This window comes from Caretta caretta, chromosome 13, assembly GCF_965140235.1.
Source record: "Caretta caretta isolate rCarCar2 chromosome 13, rCarCar1.hap1, whole genome shotgun sequence".
Classification (NCBI taxonomy): domain Eukaryota; kingdom Metazoa; phylum Chordata; order Testudines; family Cheloniidae; genus Caretta; species Caretta caretta.
In genome coordinates, this window is record NC_134218.1 from 36,697,034 (window position 1) to 36,722,553 (window position 25,520).

At 42.5% G+C, this 25,520-nt stretch overlaps 1 long non-coding RNA gene across 1 annotated transcript; it reads right to left on the reverse strand.

The window, feature by feature from the left end:
- Positions 1-354: 354 nt before the first annotated feature.
- LOC142068837 (uncharacterized) lies at positions 355-10,301 on the reverse strand. The gene is made up of 2 exons (XR_012664761.1): positions 9,285-10,301; positions 355-6,492 (listed from the first exon to the last, which is right to left on the reverse strand). It is a non-coding gene; the product is annotated as an uncharacterized LOC142068837 (long non-coding RNA).
- Between the last annotated feature and the right edge of the window lie 15,219 nt (positions 10,302-25,520).

Consider the following 25,520-nt stretch of genomic DNA (forward strand, 5'->3'; position numbering starts at 1 on the left):
TGACGGGATCCCCCTGGGGTGCAGCCTGGAACTGTGGGACCGCCGTGCCCCCTGAATTCTCTCTAGCCTGGGCTGTCTCTCACAATGCCTCACTAGTGATCAACAGCAATCCCCTCCAGGCGCTGTGATCACTCAGCACAACAGCCTGTGGAGCCCCACACCCAGCCAGATTGCATGAATGCTCCCGGAGCTACTCATGAATCTCACAGAGAAAGGCACCAGAGCCACATCCCCCCAGCTCCCAGCACTGTACCCCAGCAATATACCATCTTGTACTGCTCAAGATGGGCAGTGCACATTTATTAATTGGTTCACCGCTTCATCAATGCCCCACACTTCATACAAACTCACTGGTAAAGATAAACAATTAACAAAATTTATTGACTATAAAAGGTTGATTTTCAGTGATATTAAGTGATAGGCAAAAAATCAGAGTTAGTTTCCAAAAGAAGGAAAATAGAAGCACACAGTCTAAACTCTCAACTCTCCTACACTGGGCAGCAACTAGATTAAGCAGTTTCTCTCACTCCACAGAATATTGCAGTCCTTCTGTCAAGGTTCCTTCCCCACTCTGAACTCTAGGGTACAGATGAGGGGACCTGCATGAAAAAACCCCTAAGCTTATTTTTACCAGCTTAGGTTAAAACTTCCCCAAAGTACAAACTATTTTACCTTTTGTCCCTGGACTTTATTGCTGCCACCACCAAACATCTAACAAATATAACAGGGAAAGAGTCCGCTTGGAAACGTCTTTCCTCCTAAAATCCTCCCAAGCCCTACACCCCCTTTCCTGGGGAAGGCTTGATAAAAATCCTCACCAATTTGCATAGGTGAGCACAGACCCAAACCCTTGGATCTTAAGAACAATGAAAAAGCAATCAGGTTCTTAAAAGAAGAATTTTCATAGAAGAAAAAGTAAAAGAATCACCTCTGTAAAATCAGGATGGTAAATACCTTACAGGGTAATTAGATTCAAAATAACAACAAAATGGGCAAATGAAATGTAATGTGGATGAATGTAAAGTAATGCACATTGGAAAAAAATAACCTCTACTATACATACAATATGATGGGGGCTAATTTAGCTACAGCTAATCAGGAAAAATCTTGGAGTCATCGTGGATAGTTCTCTGAAGATGTCCATGAAGTGTGTAGTGGCAGTCAAAAAAGCAAATGGGATGTTAGGAATCATTAAAAAAAGAATAGAGAACAAGACGGAGAATATCTTATTGCCCTTACATAAATCCATGGTCCGCCCACTTCTTGAATACTGTGTACAGATGTGGTCTCCTCATCTCAAAAAAGTTATACTGGCATTAGAAAAGATTCAGAGAAGGGCAACTAAAATGATTAGGGGTTTGGAATGGGTCCCATATGAGGAGAGATTAAAGAGGCCAGGACTTTTCAGCTTGGAAAAGAGGAGACTAAGGGGGGATATGAGAGAGGTCTATAAAATCATGAGTGGTGTGGAGAAAGTGAATAAGGAAAAGTTATTTACTTGTTCCCATAATATAAGAACTAGGGGCCACCAAATGAAATTAATGGGTAGCAGGTTTAAAACAAATAAAAGGAAGTTCTTCTTCACACAGCGCACAGTCACTTGATCATTACCTGTTAGGTTCACTCCCTCTGGGGCACCTGGCATTGGCCACTGTCGGTAGACAGGATACTGGGCTGGATGGATCTTTGGCCTGACCCAGTATGGCCATTCTTATGTTCTTATGTCTTCTTCTCAGTGTCTTGGTTGCTTGCAGCATAGGTGGGGGCAGGAGAAGGGCGCAGTATGTGTCCACTTTGTCTATTTTATATCCTCAGTCCATGTGCTTGGAGATCACAAGTCCAGGCATATCTGGGGGCATTGCTGAGTCACCCAGTAAGGTTGAGCAATTCCCCTGGTGTGGCCTCATTCAGGTGAGTCATTGTATTGTAGCTCCCTTGCTGGACAATGGCTATTGATGGGTTGCTTGACACCCCGCCCAGGCATTGGTTACTTTCCTTGTTGATGCCTCTGGGGAGCTAATATCTGGCTGATTCTTCAATTTACATGTTTTAGTGACAACCATACAATGCAATTCTCGTAACTTCATGTGCATTAATGATATACATATACAGAAAGAGAAATGACTTTCAGCAGATCATAACCTTTCCCCTGATACCTTACAAGGCATGCTTTATAAGTAAGATCACGATTATATGAAAATTAGGAATATGGGGATTACACTATGCTCCTCCAAGGGATAGAATGTCACAGTTATCAACACTGTTTTTTCACACCCCTAAGCGAGAAAGTTGCAGCGCTGTAAAGTGGCCGTGTAACCAAGGCCTCTGTCATTTACTACAAAGGGTTTTATGTCAAGCCCCGTACAGGGCAAAGGCAACAGTTATTTTCTCCATGTCTGATAAGGGCTACATTAATGTTTTACAGTACAGTAATCCACCTCCACCTTTCCCATCCCACATCCACAGTATATTCCCTCACACTGTGGGAGAAGGAGCCCCCCACTCTTTCAGCAAAGACCAGAAGGATGGGTGCAAGTTAGGCCATCACGCATCAAAGTGGGGATTTTCAAAACAGCATAGAAAAGTTAGGTGCCCAACTCCCTTTGACATTCAAAGGCAGTGTGGTGCCTAGCGCCCTTAGGTTCCTACAAAAACCACAGCCAATGTCAACAAGGAATTAAAACTTTGTTCAGGTGGCAGCTTAGGGGTCTTCTTGCCCTGCTATTTGGAATTCCAGGTCCAGAGATCAGACTGACCTGGGAGCTTTATCCAAAATTTTATTTTTTACTTGGGAGCATTTAATTTTCTTCTTCCTGTAAAAATGAATTGATATTGGTTCCTTTTTCCCCCTATTATTCTAGCAGATCTACCTATCTAATATATAAGATGAACACAGATTTCCATTGAGATCAGAAGTTCTGTCTGCATTAATTTCCTTTGAAATGAGACATCCCTTTTTTTCTAATGCTTTGCCTTTTAGGTCAACAGTTCTCCTGTCTCCATTATTTTCTCTTTGGAATCACTTGTTTTCCATGACTTCCCCTTTGAGGTTAGTAATAAGACTGTCCTTGTACCATTGTTTTTCCTTTCCAAAAACAAATATTAACTTTCCTCTATGCAATAATTTCAGATTCCCAGCAGCAGAAATATCAGGGGAGATTACATCATCTCATAGGAAGGAGAAATTACCACCCAGGAGAGACATTAATTGCTGTGAAAGGGAATAATAACAAAATATACCAAGAAGCAATGTAAGATCCGGCATCCAGATAGGAACCCAAAGCTCAGTTTACTGAGATAATTGAAGCATATCAATAGTAGAAGAGAGTGGAAAAGACTACAATCTTACCTCAGAAAATCTGAAGGAAGGGTTAGGGTCAGGGTGCAGCTGGCAATAGGTCAACAGTGTGACAGGTAAAGCAGCACAGTAAAAATGAAAGAATCTGATTTAGAAAAGAAAAATACCTGCTCAGGCCCCCCCATATAAGGAAGAATAGGGTTTTGCTTGTTCAATCCAGGAGGGAAAGTAAATGAAGGTAGATGTTGTGGCACTGCCCACCATATTCTTCAAAGTGATATTGCTATAATGTGCTTAGAGCATAAACAGTGTGTCTTTTGTGCAAGACGGGTCATTTAAACTGTCATTGGGAAAGTTATGATTTCCTGAATATGATTTTCCTATTTGTCTGCATGTGTCATTTTTGTATCTGAAATTATAAATATGGACTATGTATCTATTTAAAATGTAGTGGGAAACTCCCACTAGGTAAGATGCTAATGGTCTAGACAGTTGGTTGGGAAGGTCCTATTCAGGGTAATGAGCCATTAGGGAAAACAATAAGCCTTAAGAGAAGCTTATCTCCCACCTGGTGAGCCTTCCTGAGAACACTCCAGAGAGCCTGTAATTAATGGTTTCTAGGACTCTACAAGGACAGGTGACCAGGCCACATGACTCTGGACACCACCTTGGGCTGTCTGTATTTTTCCACAAACTGTTCTGGGAACCAAATTTTGAAACAAAGGGTTCCCACCCTGTGCTAAAGCGATATAACACAGGGAGTGATATCATTGGTTCTTCTTCGCTCCCCACACAAGAGGACTGCTGGAAAGACCTGAGGTACAAAGACTGAACTGGGCGAAGTGCTGGAGCCAGGCTAGAGCAATTTCTAGCCTATGTATGGAAACCTGAGAAACTGAAGCAGCACAGCAAATGCAGCTTGTGCCATGAGAATCTGCCAGACTGCTGGTATTATCAGTCAGGGTGAGAAACTGCTCTTTCATAGTCAATCTAACCAGTCTATTATACTTAGTTTGAGTTTTTCTTTATTTGTTGGTAATCTGCTTTGGTCTGTTTGATATCCCTTATAATCACTTACAGTCTATCTTTTGTACTTTATAAACATGTTTGTAGTTTCACCTAAACCAGTGTGCCTTTAAGTGAAGTGTCTGGGGGGAAATCTCAGCTTGGTTAGCACAAGTGTGCATATTTCTCTCCACACTGAACTGAGAAGTGAACTGTTTTGACCAGGGCAGGGCGGTACAGCTCTGGGATCTTAGGCTGGGGAACTGGTGGTTATCTTGACTGTAGCTTCTCTATTGTTGGTTTATGCATAGGCTGGTCAGAGAGCCTGCATGTAACTGCAGCTGGGTGTGTCCCTACCTGTGTTAATGCTGGAGGAAATGTAGGACTATGAGTGAGTCTGAAGCTTGCCACAGCAGCACAGTGTGAGAGGGTGCCCAGACTGGTGGGTCAGAGTTCTCAGTGGAACTCCAGTTCCAAGTAGCACCCCAGGGGGAACCCATCACAGATGGGTTATAACAAAACATGCCTAAGAAAGAGCAATGAATGGCTCTCAGATTTAAAATATAAGTATGGCCATACTAGGTCAGACTAAAGGTCCATCTAGCCCAGTATCCTGTCTTCTGGTGGTGGCCAATGCCAAGTGCTTCAGAGGGAATGAACGGAACAAGTAATCATCAAGTGATTCGTGCCCTGTCACCCATTCCCTTTTTCCTGTATCATATTATTACTGGTTTATAGCAATAAACTTGACTGCTATTGGTTATTTGGTCTCTTGAATATATTTTATAATGAACCAAAGTGGGTGAAGCAATTTACTATACAATTCATCAACACTAAGTAACATTGCATTGGTTGTAATATAATTAGAGAGAGAATGGTATCTGTTGGACTGTTTTGTGCACATCATCAGATCAATTCTTCCTCAAGAGTCAACTTCCCATCACCACCCAGCCTCCTACTGTATAAGTTGTCATCCTGTTAGTAGATTCAAAAGAGAGGCCAGACCATTCTTTGTCTTATTATAGCTCCAATGCTCCAACATCTTGTATCTTATAATAATGAGCCAGATCCAAACTCCTTTGTACTTAAGGGAAAGACTCTCAGTTATTGACTACAAGGGGTTTTGTTTCAGTCTCCAAACGGGGCAAAGGGAACAGTTATTTTCTCCACGTCTGATATGGGCTAGGATTCATGTCTCCATTGCCCACTCTCAAAATAAACAGTCGCAGACTACATTCCTGTTTACAATACAGCAATCCACCTCCACCTTTCCCATACAACATATACAGCATATTCCCTCACACCAATATTCCCTTTAATTTCTTCCATCCATGTATGGAACAAATTTTGTTAGTGTACCAATATCGAGTTAATGTGTGGATGTACGCCACCAGTAGAAACAAAAAACCTAGGTATAATTTTTAAATAGTTACCATAGGGATAATCACTCCATTCAGGACAGGTTAGGCATTTTAGAACTCACTGCTTAAAGAATTCAATTTAAGAATAGTAGTGAAATAAAATTATGAAATGCATAGACCATTCAAAAAGTACAACAACTGCACTTTGAAAGGATAAAATTTAAGAAAATATACATGCAATGCAGAATGTAACAACAACAACACGTGCTGGGAGGTGAGTGTGAAAGAGACAGAGTGTGCGTGTGTATGTGTGTGAGTGTGTGCATGTGACAGAGACAGTGTGTGTGTGAGACAGAGTGTGTATATGTGCGAGTCAGAGATCGTGTGTTTGTGTGTGTATGTATAAGACAGAGTGTGTATGTGTGTGAGAGAGAGACAAAATGTGTGTGTGCTGGCTGCTGGGGAAGTCTATGAGAGACTATGCGCTGTCTCTTTAAAGCACTCCCACCAATCGGCTCACACCACAGCAGCTGAGCTCTCTTGCTCCTGAGCCATGTTCCCTCCCCGCCCCCGCTCTGCATAGCAAGCGGGAATTTCCCAGGGGCTGCTGGCCAGGGGCTCCCAGGCAGAGGTCAGGAACAACATGGCAGCAAAGCAGGGGAGGGAGGGGCACCTGAACACACGCCACCCTACGCTGCTCTGCGTTGTTCGTGTGGCAGCTTCGGGGACTTCTTGGCCTGCATTTCAAGTTCCAGGTCCAGAGATCAGACTGTCCTGGGAGCTTTATCCAAGAATTTTTTAACTTGGCAGCATTTAATTTTCTTCTTCCTAGAAAACAGAATTGATATTGGTTACTTTTTTCTAGTATTCTAGCAGATCTACTCCTCTCATATATCCGATGAACAGAGATTTCCATTGAGATCAGAAGTTCTGTCTGCATTAATTTCCTTTGAAATGAGACATTCCCTTTTTTCTATTGCTTTGTCTTTTGGGTCAACAGTTCTCCTGTCTCCATTATTTTCCCTTTGGAATCACTTGTTTTCCATGACTTCCCCTTTGAGGTTAGTAATAGGACTGTCTTTCTGCTGTTGTTTTTCCTTTCGAAAAACAAATATTAACTTTCCTCTATGCAATAATTTCAGATTCCCAGCAGCAGAAGTATCAGGGGAGATTACATCATCTCATAGGAAGGAGAAATTACCACCCAGAAGAGACATTAATTGCTGTGAAAGGGAATAATAACAAAATACACCAAGAAGCACTGTAAGATCCGGCATCCAGATAGGAACCCAATGCTCAGTTTACTGAGATAATTGAAGAATATGAATAGTAGAAGAGAGTGGAAAAGTAAATGCACAGACTACAATCTTATCTCAGAAAATCTGAAGGAAGGGTTAGGGTCAGGGTGCAGCTGGCAATAGATCATCAGTGTGACAGGTAAAGCAGCACAGTAAAAATGAAAGAATCTGATTTAGAAAAGAAAAATACCTGCTCAGGCCCCCCCATATAGGGAAGAATAGGATTTTGCTTGTTCAATCCAGGAGGGAAGTAAATAAAGGTAGATGAGTCATAGCAAAACATGCCTAAGAAAGAGCAATGAATGGCTCTCAGATTTAGAACAGAAAAATGGCCATGCTGGGTCAGACCAAAGGTCCATCTACCCCAATATCATGTCTTCCAACAGTGGCCAATGCCAGGTGCTTCACAGGGAATGAACAGAACAGTTGATCATCAAGTGACCCAATCCCTCTCACCTATTTCCAGCTTTTGGCAAACAGAAACTAGGGACACCATCTCTGTCCATCCTAGCTAACAGCCATTGATGGATCTATCCTTCAGGAATTTTTCTAGTTTATTGGCTCCTTTTGTGTGTATTTTTCACCACATGAGTTAAAATTTTTTTAAATTTGCTTGTTAAAATTTTGAAACAAAAATATAGTCTCACTTCTCTGTGCATGTGTGTTTCTCTGCATTTCCATTTTTCTGTCATGCACTTATGTTGTACCAGGGTCAATGTACCATTGCCGTAGACATAGTGCATATGGGTGCATCATGAATCAGTGGATGAAGAGATCAGAAGCTAGGATATATTAAGAATTGATATATTAATATATACCAAGAAGGCCACATTTGGAGTATTGCGTCCAGTTTTGGGCCCCCCACTACAGAAAGGATGTGGACAAATTGGAGAGTCCAGCGGAGGGCAACGAAAATGATCAGGGGGCTGGGGCACATGACTTACAAGGAGAGGCTGAGGGAACTGGGCTTGTTTAGTCTGCAGAAGAGAGGAGTGAGGGGGGATTTGATAGCAGCCTTCAACTACCTGAAGGGGGTTTCAAAGTGGATGGAGCTCGGCTGTTCTCAGTGGTGGCAGCTGACAGAACAAGGAGCAATGGTCTCAAGTTGCAGTGAAAAATGGCGGTCACTGCCTCACGCACCCCTGAATCCAGAACCTATGTAATCACATTGATTCAGATATTAATGGAAATTAAAGCAGATTAAAAATTTCCATTTGGAACATTTTTATTACAGAAAATAATGTTGATTGAAATCAGAACTTGCCATGTGTATATGTCAATTTCATTTTATTAAATAAAAAGAATCGATATAAAATAAAAAATGTAGAATAATGTGTATGCATATATTACAAAATAAACCAAAAGAACATGAAACAAAAACTACTTAAATAAAAATTAAAAATAAAATAATACAAACAAAAATAACGTAAAAGTAGAGAATTTGTAATATTTTTTTTAAAAAATGTAACCACAGAAGTTTAAAAGTGTGATTTAAAAATAAAAATGGAAAGGAAATGTGCTGGTATGAGTCAATGAGACCTGTGCTCCCAGTTACACTTTAGGAGCTTCTGGGCCCCCTCCCCATTCATCTCGCTCTACCCCTCAGGAACGGGGCTAGACAGCAGTCTGACTCCGGCCATGGGGGCCACCCCAGCCCTGGGAGTGAGGGGCGGCGCCCGCCCCGGCTTCCGAACCCACAGGCAAAGCCCGGCGGGAACCTCAGACGCTAAAACACCATCATCACACTCGGATGGGTATCGGAGGTTCTCTGATACAGATGCTACATTTCTTTAAAGTACTCATTAAAAATCAACTGTAACACATTACTGTATTTACTTGTAATTTCTCGGGCAGTTCATAAGAGTCGAAAACAGTAGAGGGACATTGTAATTAACCTAAAACCAAGCACTGCAGACACTGAAAAGCTGAGCTAAGATTACATTGAAAAGAAAGCCACGTTTGTTCCAGTAAGAAATGTCCAGTTAGGCAACCGACCAGCGTTAAATCTAAACGAAACGATCCTTAAATCTAATCAGGATTGACTCAAAACAACAATTACGTATGTTTTCTTACTGAAATGAAAAACAGTTTAATACAATCTGAAAAAAAGAAATATTTTGGGTGGATTTTTAGCGATTTTTAGCGATAGGTGCACAGAGGATAGTTAAGGTTTATAAATAAGGTTTTTGAAAGGCGTAGTTTTTAAAATGTCGAAATAAAACTTGAAGGGCTCTGTGTAAGCTGGAAGTTTGTCTCTCTCACCAAGGGCAGTGGGACCAGTAACAGATATGCCCGGACCCGCCTTGTCTCTCTGAAACAAACCTGAGGCCGTGTCCGCACTGACGAGTTGACAGCAGCGTAGCGGAGCCCGCCGCTGAGCGGAGCGCTCCCGTAGCCAGGTTTTGCGGACAGAAGTGCGAGCATAGCGTCGGTGTCAGAGGCCCTCCGGTAACCAGCCCCGTGTGGCGATGGTGTTTCAGTCTCTGTGGTCACCAGTCAGATGAAACGGAACGTTAAAGGCAGGTGTTTCTGTCCCCTTCCTGCTGCGAGCGCAACGGGGCCCGGCTCTGGAAGTCTCCATGAGCTGCGATCCGCGCGGCGTCCCCGGAGGCAGTTCCAGGAGGGCGGGGCGATTCCCCGCCCAGCCCGGCCAGGGGCCGCGTTGCCCTTTTCACTTGGCTCATTCCGAAGGCTTGGCCCGGAGCCGTGACACAAGGTTGTGTGAGCTGGGTACACGCTGGGAAAAGCCCTGAGTGGGGGGACTCAGGCAGGTGCAGAGAGGGGAGCGGAGCCCGGAGGCCCTCCAGCCTGGCTCGCTCCCTCCCTCCCCTCTCCACCTATTACCTTGTGTACCCCGCTGCGGCTGGGCTGAATCTCGCCCCAGGGGGCCCAGCCGAGGGACACCCCGTCTCTCTCTCGCTCTCCCGGGGGTCTCTCCCGGAGTCAGGGTCACCGTCCACTGACGGAAGAGGTGCCTGGAGGTTGCGGGGAGTCTCGCTTGCTCAAGCGGAGATGACCCCCGTCCAAGGCAGAGTGGCGCCTGCCGACACTCCCCGCTCCGGCGGGGTCTGTACACCAGCTACCTCGTCCCTGGAGCGCAGGGTCTCGCCTCTGCCCACACGGAGGGGAGCCCTCATTGCTCAGTGTATAACAGGGGGGTCGCATATAGCCTCCTGTACAACAAGAGCAAGAGCCTTGTGTCCAGCAAGTATAAATGGGACTGGTTCCCCCCGAGCTTTGTCTGTGGGTCCAGAAGCCACGGGTGGGCGCCGCCCCTCACTCCCAGACTGGGGTGGCCGCATGGCCGGAGTGAGACTGCTGTCCAGCCCCGTCCGCATGGGGCACAGAGAGAGGGGGGTTTGCTGAAGAAGCCCCTGCCCCTGTGATTGGGGTTGACCAGATGGCCTGATTTTATAGGGACAGTCCCGATTTTTGTGTCTTTTTCTTATATAGAGGCTCCTATTACCCCCCACCCCTCCCGATTTTTCACACTTGCTATCTGGTCACCCTTATAGCGATCATACATCCCTCATATAGGAGGAGCAGCTGAGACATGCCCATATGATAACAGCAGGGGGTCCTGAGAAAGTCTGGCCTCTGGAAAATTCCTTCCTGAACCTAAACCTGGTGATCAGTCTCACCCTCAGCAGGTGAACAAGGCCCAGTCAGGCATCTGGAAAGGACTGCTGAAAGGACTGCTGAGAAGCTCCTCAGCTGTGATTGGGCGCACGGGTCAGGTCCCATGGTCTCTCACCCACCACATTTCAGTTTCAAAGTTCACATCTTTTTATTTATTTATTTATTTACCTCTCTTCATTTCTTTTCCTTTGAGATTCAGAATAGGTGTCTAGTTTTCCTCTGAGGGCGACATGTGTTGCGTTGTCGGTTGCTGCTCCATGGGGGGGTGGAACGACCACGGAGGGAAGTAGCAGCAGTTTCGTCACATGGAAGGAACACGGGTGTTATTCCGTCTGGGATCATAAATGAGCTAGTCCCTTTCCCTTCCCTCTCATCTCAAGTGCCCAACGCGGGCCAATGGTACTTGCTACCCTTCTCGTATGGGGGATGGACAATGCATCAAAAGAGACATTAACATTGTGTGGGAATGGATGCAGGACAAAATGATACAATTAAGGCAGTAAAACCAGGCATTATGGGTAGGGTCTCCTTCCATATATAGATTCTGAGTTAGGGAGGTTAAAGGAATCAGGATAGAAAATAGTCTCGTTGGACCATATCCTGATGCAAGAATCCAGAGTCCAAAGGTTGATGTCTGAAATTCAAGCTGCCCCCCTCATCCCCCCGACTGGTGCCTCATCTTAGAGGTGGAAAACTTCCTTTGTCATTTTCTAAAGTTTAATGTCTGTTAATGTCTGTTCATCAGATCTGGAGATGGAAACCGATGTGATTACTTTTGAGGTCATTTTGGGAGTGATTTTAAAAAGGTATCGGGAGCCTAGTTGGATTTTTCAACAGCATTCTCTAGTTTTTCTTTAGTTTTTGGTGCCTTAGGGTGTTTCTGAAAATCCCTCTATACAGATAAATACCTTTAAAAATGGCTATTTTTTGTTAACTGAAATCAGAACTTTGCTATGTGTGTATATATGTCAGTTTAACTTTTTAAATAAAAATAATTGGTATAAAATAAAAATTAATGTATAATAATATGTATACATAATATGATAAAATAAACCAAAATAAAATATCACCACTTTTACATGGCCTTCACTCAGTGTTTTGAATACATTATATCCTTGCTCAACATTTGTTTCATTTCAAATTACTTTTTTTCAAAAATGAAAATTTCACTAAAATTGTTTTTTTTTTTAATTTTCCCCCCAAATTTGTTTAACAAAAAGTATTTTTCAGTGTGTTTAAGTTTGGGGTTTTCTTTCATTCTTTCACTGAATACCCAAAAATGAAAACATTTTGGTTATCCAGTTTTCCAAAATTCCATATTTTCATGGACAATTTTGATGTTTCCCTTTCAACATTTTTCATCCAGTGCTTGCTACAGTAAAATGTCTGTCATATATGATTGCTGAGAAAATGAATTAATTGTTGATTTTAATAAATCATTTTGAGGGAAAAAGGAATGTTTTATGGCTCCAACTCAGGATAGACTTTAAGGATGTGCTTAACTTTAAATATGTGCTTTAAGTCCTTTCTAAGCAAATTCAGTGACTATTTAAATCAAGAGGAGTTTTGCTAAGATTTCACCCATTAACTCCAACAGGACTTCAGAACATGATTAAAGTCAAGTCCACAGTAAGTTGTGTCTTGAATGTAATCATGACTTTTTTTTAAATCAGGATCTATGTACTTTATGCTAATTATCTTATTTTCTTCTCCTAACGGGATAATGCTAAAGACACTGAATAGACATTGATAACTTCTCTGAGTAATTTTTAAACCAGCCTAGCAAAGATTTTATATTGTTTAGGTTGGTTTAAAAACTTTAAAGCAATTATTTTGTTCTCTATTGAATTCTATAGGCTTTTAGAGTTTTGTTTTTTAAGAGAAACTTTACTAGTGTTATCTCTAGGCTTTTAGTTTAAATGTTCAGGGGCTTTTTATTTATTTTATTAGTGATTGCTCGTTACGGAATCATTTATAATTATTAAGATGCAGAGGAAATTTCATTATAAGCCGTAAAATGGGATTCTCAAATGGGGCCCTAAAAAATTTAGGCTCACTACTGCTACAGAAATTAAATGGGAATTAGGGGTAAAATTTTCAAAAGCACCCCTAAGCAGCTTAACATTCTAAATCCCATTTTCAAAAGTCACCTAGGCACTTAGACACACATTTTAAGGGTATGTAGGGTGCCTAGTGTGGTTTTCAAAAGCACCTATATCCCTAACATCTATTGATTTAAAATACCTTTATAATACCTCAATACCTTTAAAACTCTGGCCCTTAGCCTAAGTCTTATTGACAGTCAATAGTACTAAGGTTCCTAAGTCCATTGGGCTATTTAAAAATTTGAGTGTAAAGTAGATGCAAAAATATTACCATTGCTGCTGGAGAATAGAAACATCCAGTCTGGAATTTCCCCCCACAACTTTTAAATCCCTTTGCAAAGGAAGGAGAGAGCAAGGCTCATATACCCATTCAGTGCTTTCCGTCTGGATGTTTTGACTGGAAGGACTGTCAAAATATTATTTTAGACTGATACAATTTCAGTCTTGAAAGCAAATTAGATGCCATTGATATTATTTTTACTAATATGCATTTGTGCTGGGCTAATAAAATGTTGTGCGTATTGAAACTGAGAGAGAGAGAGAGAGAGAGAGAGAGAGAGAGATCAGCTGCTTTAAGAAATTTTTGTAAACACAAGATGATCTGGACAATGAATAAAATAAACAACAATATTTTTCCCACCAGTGCAACCAAACATATATTTGTGTTTCATGGTGTTCACATCAGGTATCCCCATCAGAGCTAATTCTGTGGCTGAATTTTAGAAAGAACAGAACATTTGTATGATCTGTTATAATATTTTCTGCAATTCCAGCTGTGCCTCTGATAGCGATGTATCCTGTGGAAACCCTGCATTTGAAGAACACTTCCTTGTCAGGTTAAAAAGTGAAACATCAGCGAACCAGATTAGACTGTATTTTATTTTATTTTACTTGGGCTGTGCTGTGATATTAATTCCTGGCATCAGAAGTGTAATCTCATTTTAGCAGCCCCTTTGTTCTCTAATATATCAGGACTCCCATTGGATGGGTTTAATCCTCCATCCCCATGGAAATTTTTGATTTTTCATTGAAAAAGCCAAAACCTGAAAATTGTTTCTTTGGTGGAGGGTGGATGTTCTGGGATTTTCAGCAACTGAATGCAAGCATATTTGTCAATGTACTAAATAGTTTCAGCCAAAGGCTGCTCAAAACTGAAACATGTTCATATTTAAAAAAAACAAAACGTTTGGGGTTTACAGATTTCAGACGAAATTTGGTGAAAATCATATACTTTCCATGAAGACTTTCAGTTACTCCAAACCCCAGTATTCCATTACAAAATCTTAATCAGTCCTAATCCAAAGGGAAATGAAGCCGTTTTCTGATTTTTTGAAGTGTAGTGGAGTTTCCAGAGACACACAGTTTTTCTTTGCTCTGTTAGTGAAGAAGATAGGTACTCACATCTTAAATAACATATCACAGTAGTCCTGATAGCAAGCAACCTGGACAATTTCCTGGAGGCTTGATCAAGTAACAGAAAATTATAGAATTGTAGGGCTGGAAGGGAGCTCAAGAAGTTTTCAAGTCCGGGCCACCTGGAAACCAAGGAAACCTGGACCATCCCTGAGAGCTATTTGTCTAACCTTTTCTTAACCATCTCTAATGATGGGGATTCTATGAAGAGAGGGCATAGATTTTTGAACATTTCTGCAATTAAACTGATGACATTTCAGTTCACTGCGATATTCAACTTATATTGTTAGTTTTCATCTAGTTCGATGATGAATTGACTTAAAAGTTGAGTTTATCTTTAAAATATATTAACAAATTTGCTTAATTTCCCCTAGATACATCCCAGGGCAAATGCTAACTGTAGAAATCAAACGTCCATTGAGGAATTTGTCCTCCTGGGATTTGGGAATCTCCCTGAACTTCAGATTCTTCTCTGCTTCCTGTTTCTAGTGATCTACATGGTGACCATGGCTGGAAATATCCTCATTGTTGTGCTAGATGTGGCTGATCAGCACCTTCACACCCCTATGTACTTCCTCCTGGGGAACTTGTCCTGCTTGGAGATCTGCTACACCTCCAGCATCCTGCCCTGGGTGCTGGCCAGTCTCCTCACGGGGGACAGAACCATTTCTGTTAGTGGCTGCATGACACAATTTTATTGTTTTGGTATCCTAGCAGCCACAGAATACTATCTGCTAGCAGTGATGTCTTACGATTGGTATCTAGTGATCTGCAATCCACTCTGTTATGCCACTCTGATGAACGGCAGTGTTTGTTTCCAGCTAGCGGCTTGTTCCTGGACAAGTGGCTTTCTGAGCAGTACCATAGTAATCATTTTAATGACTAAAATAAAGTTTTGTGGCTCCAATGAAATTGACTATTTCTTTTGTGATTCCTCACCCATCATAAAACTACCCTCTACTGTTACCCAGTTTCTAGAACTCACGATTTTCATGGTCTCCTCCGTCAGGTGACTAGTCCCATTTCTATTCACATTGGCATCCTAAGTTTGCATCATCAACACCATCCTAAGAATTCCTTCCACCACCGGGAGGCAAAAGGCATTTTCTACCTGCTCCTCTCACATTGTCACTGTCACAACATTTTATGGGACTCTGATTATTGGCTGCATGGTTCCAATTGCCCACCATTCAAAGGACTTATACAAGGTATTTTCTGTCTTCTAAACAGTCCTGACCCACATGGTCAACCCCCTCATCTACCCTCTGAGGAACAAAGAGGTCAAAGAGGCCCCGAGAAGGGCTGTCAGTAAGTTTCTGGCTTTTGCAAGACTTCAGGCTGTAAAATTAACAGATCTCTATCAGTCACCTACAGCAGGAGATTCTGGAAGACTGGCACCTCTCCCCAATCAGCTAATTTTGATCTTTGCAGTTGTAAAATAAGATTGAGATTTTTAAAAGGGACTTTAGGGGCTAGGAGCACTGTATTCCATGCTTTGATTTTCCAGAAACTTTTGGAGGGTTACTTAGGGTGATATCTCAAAGGAGTTGAAGGGAGTTAAACACCTACATTGGAGTTAATCACCAAAGGGATTTAATCACCTAAATTGGAAGTTGAGTCACCTAATTCCTTCACATTTCTTTGGAAATCCTGCCCTAAAACTTTGGCAGACATGGATTTCACTGAATTTTAGGACTGATACTTGCTGCTGCCGCCTTTAGGGAGCAGTATTCGTATGGTATGCTTTGGCTGATATTTTTCTTTTCCAGGTGATGGAGGATAATTTGGGGAGAGGGGAGAAGGAAGGGGGAAACAATGATTGCATGAGTGAGAAAAATAAATCTGAATTCAAATGCAATGTTAACTGTTGTCGATGCCTGTGGAATTACATCATGCTTCCCTTTGCAAATCTAATAATAAAACAGGGCAACTGCATAAAAGTTTGGGTCAATATTTTTTTGGTCTTTGAGTCATATTTTAAGGTCAGAAGGGACTCTGATCTAGTCTTCATGACACAGGCCAAAGAACGTGACCAGCCATCTATGTTTCCCACTCCCTCCTATCTGGACTTTTCAGAGTCTCTGATTACCCTAGATTTACTGAGCTGGCCAATGGAGATGCACTGATTCGCAGAAACTCTGGACTCTTTCTTTTAAGGCATATTTCAACATTGTGGGCCTGATTCAACACTGGCTTACTTAGTCTCTATATATGCTACTTTTCATTTGAATCAAAGCCTTCTGGTAGGGGAAATTCTTTCCAGCAGTTTATAGATAGATTTCCAAAGAAACTAGGAAGACTTTCTAAAGAACCGGTAAATAACAGGCCACTAAATTTCACCCACTTACCCCTGTGTTGAGACCAATAACTTATAGATTTATAACTTACCAATTTATAAATGTATAAATTTACCGATGAAGTGGGTATTCACCCACGAAAGCTTATGCTCCAATACATCTGTTAGTCTATAAGGTGTCACAGGACTCTTTGCTGCTTTTACAGATCCAGACTAACACAGCCCACCCCTCTGATACTTATAAATTTATAGATTCCGGCGCTAGGAAGGACGGTTGTGATCATCTACTCTGACTTTTTGTCAGTCACTTGCTGGTTTTAACTGGAGTAAATGGTGGATTCTGTGTAACTTGAAATCTTTAAATCATGATTTGAAGACTTTAGTAACTTAGCCAGAGGTTATGGGCCTCTTACAGGAGTGGGCTGCTGAGCTTCTCTGGTCTGTGATGTGCAGGAGGTCAGACTAGATGATCATGATGATCTCTTCTGGCCTTAAAGTCTGTGAGTCTAAGACTCTACTTGGCTCTCTCACACATTCACTGTGTGTCTTGGAGATGCTGTTGAATCTCCCCTTGCCTCAGTTTCCCTTGTGCATAATGATGCACTTGGAAGCTGGGAGAATAAATCCATGAATGTGTGTGACACTCCCTGATGCCACATTGATGGGCATATTAGAGCCTAGGTAACGAAAAATGTGAAGTCACTAAGATGTGTGTGTGTAGACATTTGTGTCTCCATAGCAGTCTGGGACCTGAGGCTAGGCTTTTCACGAGTGTCTACATGATTTAAGAGCACAGGTCCACTTGAAAGTCAGCGGCATCTCGGAAAATCCCAACCATGAACTGTACACTGAGTACATGAACAGGTGACACACCCTCCCTTTCTCTGGCCACCCTGAAGACATGGGTGAGGGACTCCACTCTGTTTTTTTAAAGAGTCTCCTAAACAGCGATTGGGTGGGAAAATCTGCAAAAGGTTTCTTGTAAGCATCTCTTCTTGGACTGTGGCACCATAATTGGAGGTGACCAGTGACCTCATCACCTGCATGTAGTAAGGAAGGCCATTTCCTTGGAGGATAGAAATTTGCCTCCATTCACTCTGGTGTTTGTACCGTCGACAGTGCTAGCATGTTATTGAGTTTTCCTTCTCATTAATCAATGTAAGCATCAAGGGAGATGTCGCCTTCCCACGGAAAGGATAAAAGCGAAATCTTGAGAGGGTCTCTCTCGTAGGAACTGGGCACAAGGCAAATAGCACCATATAGAACACTCGGAGTAGATCTCTTTCCTGGCTCTGTTAAAGAACGTGAAGCAGATGATGGCAGAAGATAAACTGCAGAACCAGTATCCTGGTCTCTGAATCACTGGGAAAAGGGGCAGTATCTGAAAATCAGCCTCACTTAGAACAGATTTAAAGGTAAAACATTTCCACCATTTCTGTTTCAATTAAATCATGGGATTTTGAAGTGGCAAACATGAGCTTCTCTGCACCGTACTCCAGCCACCTCACCGGGGTGGTGGGGAAGAATGGTCTTTAACGGGCTAGGAATATTCAATGTGCTGTGTCAAAACTATGTCTTATCATGCTTCTTCTTCTCCAGAATCACTGGGAATGTTGATGAATGTGAATAATTGACTGATCTGAATAATTCCATAGACCAGATTAAAATGAGGAGTAATTCCATTATTATATGAAACAGAATTAAAAGAAGATACACATGTCCAGAAGGTCTGAAAAAATACAGAAGGGTTCAAAGATAGATAGATAGATAGATAGATAGATGGATAGATAGATAGATAGATGTGTATGGGGACAGGTCTTTCTTTCTTTCTTTCTTTCTTTCTTTCTTTCTTTCTTTCTTTCTTTCTTTCTTTCTTTCTGTGACTCTGCTACATTTTGAGCATTCATCTTTCATACAATTAATGCACGTTTCTTTATACAAAACTTGATACTGTAAGAGACATTCTTTTTGAAAAGACAAACGTTTCAGTAGAGCACTCTGCTTCAGTCATCCGTACAAGAACACTAGGGCTCAAATTCTGCAAGGAGCTTAATATCTTTTGAGTGCTTCTGGGTCTCTTCCACACACCACTGATGCCAATGACATTAATTCTCCAGTGATTAGGATCATCTCTTGTCAATTATGCCTCTGAAAAGTAGGTAAACAATGTTGCCGCTGCTGTGACTTAAGAGCTTTGATTAGGTAGTATTCTCTGCAGATCTGTAGCTGGGTAAACAAAACATGAAAGTCTGTGGAGGGTTGGGAGTCTCAGTGTCCTGTCATGTAAAATGTCCTGCCTATTCATCCATCTTTGCATGGTGAAGGCAACATTAACATATCTATTTCTATATTGATACGGACACCAATATAGACATCGATACATATATATAAAATGCTAACAGAAAATGTCTGGCCAAAATTTTCAAAGCTCATAAGACCTGATTTCCCTCCCCCACCCAAATAAAAAGAAATGAATGAATTAAAACGAACGGGAAATGAGCACCCAAAAGCACTAGGCAACTTTACCAATCTCAGCCTAAATAGTGTCACATGGGCCTCCCTTGCCACACACGGTAACACCCTATACACATATAAATATTTACCACCAAGGTTTGACCAAAAAACTGAATTAAAGAATAAATTCTCACGGAGTCTTCCTGACTCTTTTTCCTGGTACTTTTTTCATAGTAAGTCTCAGGGCAGATCGGCACGAGGGGGAAAAGCTGATCCAAGCGACGCAATTTGAGTTACATTAGTAGCATAACTCAAGTCAACATAGCTTAGATCTACTTACCACAGGATCCACACTGCCCTGGGTTGATGGGAGAAACTGTCCCATCAAATCCTCTTAGGTTATGTCTACACTACTGCGGTAAGTCGACCTACGCTACGCAACTCCAGCTACTGACTGAAAATCTCCAGTCGACTTACCTTACTCTTCTCATCGGGGGTAGAGTACAGGGATCGACTGGAGAGCAATCTGCACTTGATTTGGCAGGTCTTTACTAGACTCGCTAAATCGACCACCAGTGGATCAGTCTCAGAGCTTCAGTCCCTGCCGTAGTGTAGACCTGCCCTTACTCATTCCGGTGGAGTACCGGAGTTGATGTCTGAGCGATCGGCAATTGATTCAGTGGGTCTTCAGTAGACCCGCTAAATCAACCCCCGGTGGATCGATCGCCACGGCGTCAATCCCGGCTGTAGTGGAGGCCATCATCATCACCACTAGCATCTCTCTTTCTCTTGGAAAAGAGAAATGTTTTATTGTTTGTTTGTTTCCTTCTTTTGTGGAGAATTTCAGCTGAAAATGTTAAGTTTTCAGCAGTTTTTAGCTAAAAATGTTTGGTTCTTTGTTGCCAAAACCAAAATATATGGGATTTTTTGTGGACTTCTCTGTACAGTCATTTTTTCTGCTAAAAAAAAAAAAAAAACCTGCCAGGCTCTAGATGCTGATTGAATAGATAGCAAATGTTGCAATTGTAATTCATAATTATTGTTAGGGGACTTATTCCTTCACCCACTTACTTCTCTGGTCCTTCTCGCATGAACAGAGAGCAACAATACCCAAAGTCCAAAGGTGCAAACAATTCGATGTTTATTGGGGTGAACTTCCAGCAAGCATGAATCCAGTTTCCTTCCTTAGTGTCCCCCTTCCCAACTCTGACACCACAGAGCCTTACACCTGTGTCCCTGTTCCCATTCCTACCCTTAGCCAAACATGATTTCAATTTCCCCACCCCCATTCCCTGTTCCCATTTCCCCCTTCAGCAAAATATGATTCCAATTTCCTTACCCCCATTCCCTGTTCCCATTTCCCCCTTTAGCAAAACATGATTCCAATTTCCTTACCCGCATTCCCTGTTCCCATCTTCCCCCACCCATACACCCACCCCCTCACTTCCTGATTGACTGCAGACTATATAGTAAAACTTGAGTTCGGCTTTGCTATACCTTAACCAATCATTTTCCTGAAATTTAACTAACCAATCCTAACATATTGTAACATGATTATGTAACCAATTATATCCCACCACCTTAATTAGTTTACACCCAGCAAAATTAATTATACAGCAGACAGGAACAATCACAGAACCAGACAGAGATTATACAGGCAAACAATAGCAAAGTGGGAACTATAATGACAAAACAATACAGAAGTGAGGATTTCATATCCCAGCTATTGAGAAGTGAGTTCTTGCCAGACAGGATGCTATCAAACTAAGTTTCCTTTTACATTTTCTAGGCACTTCCCTTTCTCTGGAGGCGATGGGCACTATCAGGACAGGATTGTATTCCTAACAGACCAAAAGCACCTTCTTTCAGTGTGACTAGTTTGGAATGTGAGGCTGTGACCGTTCGCTTCCCAGCTTATGGCTGGCTCTGCTGCTTAGCCAAAGGCCTTGGCCTAAGAACAGGGCCTCAGACTGTCACAGTAAGAGAAGGACCTTGCACCGGCAGACAGTGATTTTGATTCTTTCTTGTATACCTGTATAACTAGCCAAGTGATAAGAATACACCTAAATTCTTCGAGTACAGGCCTTTACCGACAGGCCTGAATATCTATAGCCTAACAATTATATGCTTAAATTTGCTCTCTATATTAATACCCTAACATATTTAATTTAAATAGCAAACTTACTGTTTTGGTCTCTGGAATTTTTCCCAACTTTTGATGAAATTTGGTCCTCCAGTGCTAGGTATTATTTGTCATTAATCTAATCTAATCTAATCTATCTGCCACTGTATTACCTTAGATCCTTTACCCTAGACAGCTACACCCTATTGTTTGTGTTGGGTAGAACTGTCTGAGAGGGGCTGGGAAGGGAGATGGGGAGGAGGTACTAGTTACCAGAAAAAGTTACCAGAAGCCTGATGTTCACTAGCATTCAGGCCTACCCATTTGGTGGTCCAGGTAAAGGATGCTCTCTGATCCTCTAAACCTCCAGCCCCCAAGAACACCACAGCCCCTAATCGATCCCTCTAAACCCTAACCACAAGGTCACTGCCTCACGCACCCCTGAATCCAGAACCTATGTAATCACATTGATTCAGATATTAATGGAAATTAAAGCAGATTAAAAATTTCCATTTGGAACATTTTTATTACAGAAAATAATGTTGATTGAAATCAGAACTTGCCATGTGTATATGTCAATTTCATTTTATTAAATAAAAAGAATCGATATAAAATAAAAAATGTAGAATAATGTGTATGCATATATTACAAAATAAACCAAAAGAACATGAAACAAAAACTACTTAAATAAAAATTAAAAATAAAATAATACAAACAAAAATAACGTAAAAGTAGAGAATTTGTAATATTTTTTTTAAAAAATGTAACCACAGAAGTTTAAAAGTGTGATTTAAAAATAAAAATGGAAAGGAAATGTGCTGGTATGAGTCAATGAGACCTGTGCTCCCAGTTACACTTTAGGAGCTTCTGGGCCCCCTCCCCATTCATCTCGCTCTACCCCTCAGGAACGGGGCTAGACAGCAGTCTGACTCCGGCCATGGGGGCCACCCCAGCCCTGGGAGTGAGGGGCGGCGCCCGCCCCGGCTTCCGAACCCACAGGCAAAGCCCGGCGGGAACCTCAGACGCTAAAACACCATCATCACACTCGGATGGGTATCGGAGGTTCTCTGATACAGATGCTACATTTCTTTAAAGTACTCATTAAAAATCAACTGTAACACATTACTGTATTTACTTGTAATTTCTCGGGCAGTTCATAAGAGTCGAAAACAGTAGAGGGACATTGTAATTAACCTAAAACCAAGCACTGCAGACACTGAAAAGCTGAGCTAAGATTACATTGAAAAGAAAGCCACGTTTGTTCCAGTAAGAAATGTCCAGTTAGGCAACCGACCAGCGTTAAATCTAAACGAAACGATCCTTAAATCTAATCAGGATTGACTCAAAACAACAATTACGTATGTTTTCTTACTGAAATGAAAAACAGTTTAATACAATCTGAAAAAAAGAAATATTTTGGGTGGATTTTTAGCGATTTTTAGCGATAGGTGCACAGAGGATAGTTAAGGTTTATAAATAAGGTTTTTGAAAGGCGTAGTTTTTAAAATGTCGAAATAAAACTTGAAGGGCTCTGTGTAAGCTGGAAGTTTGTCTCTCTCACCAAGGGCAGTGGGACCAGTAACAGATATGCCCGGACCCGCCTTGTCTCTCTGAAACAAACCTGAGGCCGTGTCCGCACTGACGAGTTGACAGCAGCGTAGCGGAGCCCGCCGCTGAGCGGAGCGCTCCCGTAGCCAGGTTTTGCGGACAGAAGTGCGAGCATAGCGTCGGTGTCAGAGGCCCTCCGGTAACCAGCCCCGTGTGGCGATGGTGTTTCAGTCTCTGTGGTCACCAGTCAGATGAAACGGAACGTTAAAGGCAGGTGTTTCTGTCCCCTTCCTGCTGCGAGCGCAACGGGGCCCGGCTCTGGAAGTCTCCATGAGCTGCGATCCGCGCGGCGTCCCCGGAGGCAGTTCCAGGAGGGCGGGGCGATTCCCCGCCCAGCCCGGCCAGGGGCCGCGTTGCCCTTTTCACTTGGCTCATTCCGAAGGCTTGGCCCGGAGCCGTGACACAAGGTTGTGTGAGCTGGGTACACGCTGGGAAAAGCCCTGAGTGGGGGGACTCAGGCAGGTGCAGAGAGGGGAGCGGAGCCCGGAGGCCCTCCAGCCTGGCTCGCTCCCTCCCTCCCCTCTCCACCTATTACCTTGTGTACCCCGCTGCGGCTGGGCTGAATCTCGCCCCAGGGGGCCCAGCCGAGGGACACCCCGTCTCTCTCTCGCTCTCCCGGGGGTCTCTCCCGGAGTCAGGGTCACCGTCCACTGACGGAAGAGGTGCCTGGAGGTTGCGGGGAGTCTCGCTTGCTCAAGCGGAGATGACCCCCGTCCAAGGCAGAGTGGCGCCTGCCGACACTCCCCGCTCCGGCGGGGTCTGTACACCAGCTACCTCGTCCCTGGAGCGCAGGGTCTCGCCTCTGCCCACACGGAGGGGAGCCCTCATTGCTCAGTGTATAACAGGGGGGTCGCATATAGCCTCCTGTACAACAAGAGCAAGAGCCTTGTGTCCAGCAAGTATAAATGGGACTGGTTCCCCCCGAGCTTTGTCTGTGGGTCCAGAAGCCACGGGTGGGCGCCGCCCCTCACTCCCAGACTGGGGTGGCCGCATGGCCGGAGTTGAGACTGCTGTCCAGCCCCGTCCGCATGGGGCACAGAGAGAGGGGGGTTTGCTGAAGAAGCCCCTGCCCCTGTGATTGGGGTTGACCAGATGGCCTGATTTTATAGGGACAGTCCCGATTTTTGTGTCTTTTTCTTATATAGAGGCTCCTATTACCCCCCACCCCTCCCGATTTTTCACACTTGCTATCTGGTCACCCTTATAGCGATCATACATCCCTCATATAGGAGGAGCAGCTGAGACATGCCCATATGATAACAGCAGGGGGTCCTGAGAAAGTCTGGCCTCTGGAAAATTCCTTCCTGAACCTAAACCTGGTGATCAGTCTCACCCTCAGCAGGTGAACAAGGCCCAGTCAGGCATCTGGAAAGGACTGCTGAAAGGACTGCTGAGAAGCTCCTCAGCTGTGATTGGGCGCACGGGTCAGGTCCCATGGTCTCTCACCCACCACATTTCAGTTTCAAAGTTCACATCTTTTTATTTATTTATTTATTTACCTCTCTTCATTTCTTTTCCTTTGAGATTCAGAATAGGTGTCTAGTTTTCCTCTGAGGGCGACATGTGTTGCGTTGTCGATTGCTGCTCCATGGGGGGGTGGAACGACCACGGAGGGAAGTAGCAGCAGTTTCGTCACATGGAAGGAACACGGGTGTTATTCCGTCTGGGATCATAAATGAGCTAGTCCCTTTCCCTTCCCTCTCATCTCAAGTGCCCAACGCGGGCCAATGGTACTTGCTACCCTTCTCGTATGGGGGATGGACAATGCATCAAAAGAGACATTAACATTGTGTGGGAATGGATGCAGGACAAAATGATACAATTAAGGCAGTAAAACCAGGCATTATGGGTAGGGTCTCCTTCCATATATAGATTCTGAGTTAGGGAGGTTAAAGGAATCAGGATAGAAAATAGTCTCGTTGGACCATATCCTGATGCAAGAATCCAGAGTCCAAAGGTTGATGTCTGAAATTCAAGCTGCCCCCCTCATCCCCCCGACTGGTGCCTCATCTTAGAGGTGGAAAACTTCCTTTGTCATTTTCTAAAGTTTAATGTCTGTTAATGTCTGTTCATCAGATCTGGAGATGGAAACCGATGTGATTACTTTTGAGGTCATTTTGGGAGTGATTTTAAAAAGGTATCGGGAGCCTAGTTGGATTTTTCAACAGCATTCTCTAGTTTTTCTTTAGTTTTTGGTGCCTTAGGGTGTTTCTGAAAATCCCTCTATACAGATAAATACCTTTAAAAATGGCTATTTTTTGTTAACTGAAATCAGAACTTTGCTATGTGTGTATATATGTCAGTTTAACTTTTTAAATAAAAATAATTGGTATAAAATAAAAATTAATGTATAATAATATGTATACATAATATGATAAAATAAACCAAAATAAAATATCACCACTTTTACATGGCCTTCACTCAGTGTTTTGAATACATTATATCCTTGCTCAACATTTGTTTCATTTCAAATTACTTTTTTTCAAAAATGAAAATTTCACTAAAATTGTTTTTTTTTTTAATTTTCCCCCCAAATTTGTTTAACAAAAAGTATTTTTCAGTGTGTTTAAGTTTGGGGTTTTCTTTCATTCTTTCACTGAATACCCAAAAATGAAAACATTTTGGTTATCCAGTTTTCCAAAATTCCATATTTTCATGGACAATTTTGATGTTTCCCTTTCAACATTTTTCATCCAGTGCTTGCTACAGTAAAATGTCTGTCATATATGATTGCTGAGAAAATGAATTAATTGTTGATTTTAATAAATCATTTTGAGGGAAAAAGGAATGTTTTATGGCTCCAACTCAGGATAGACTTTAAGGATGTGCTTAACTTTAAATATGTGCTTTAAGTCCTTTCTAAGCAAATTCAGTGACTATTTAAATCAAGAGGAGTTTTGCTAAGATTTCACCCATTAACT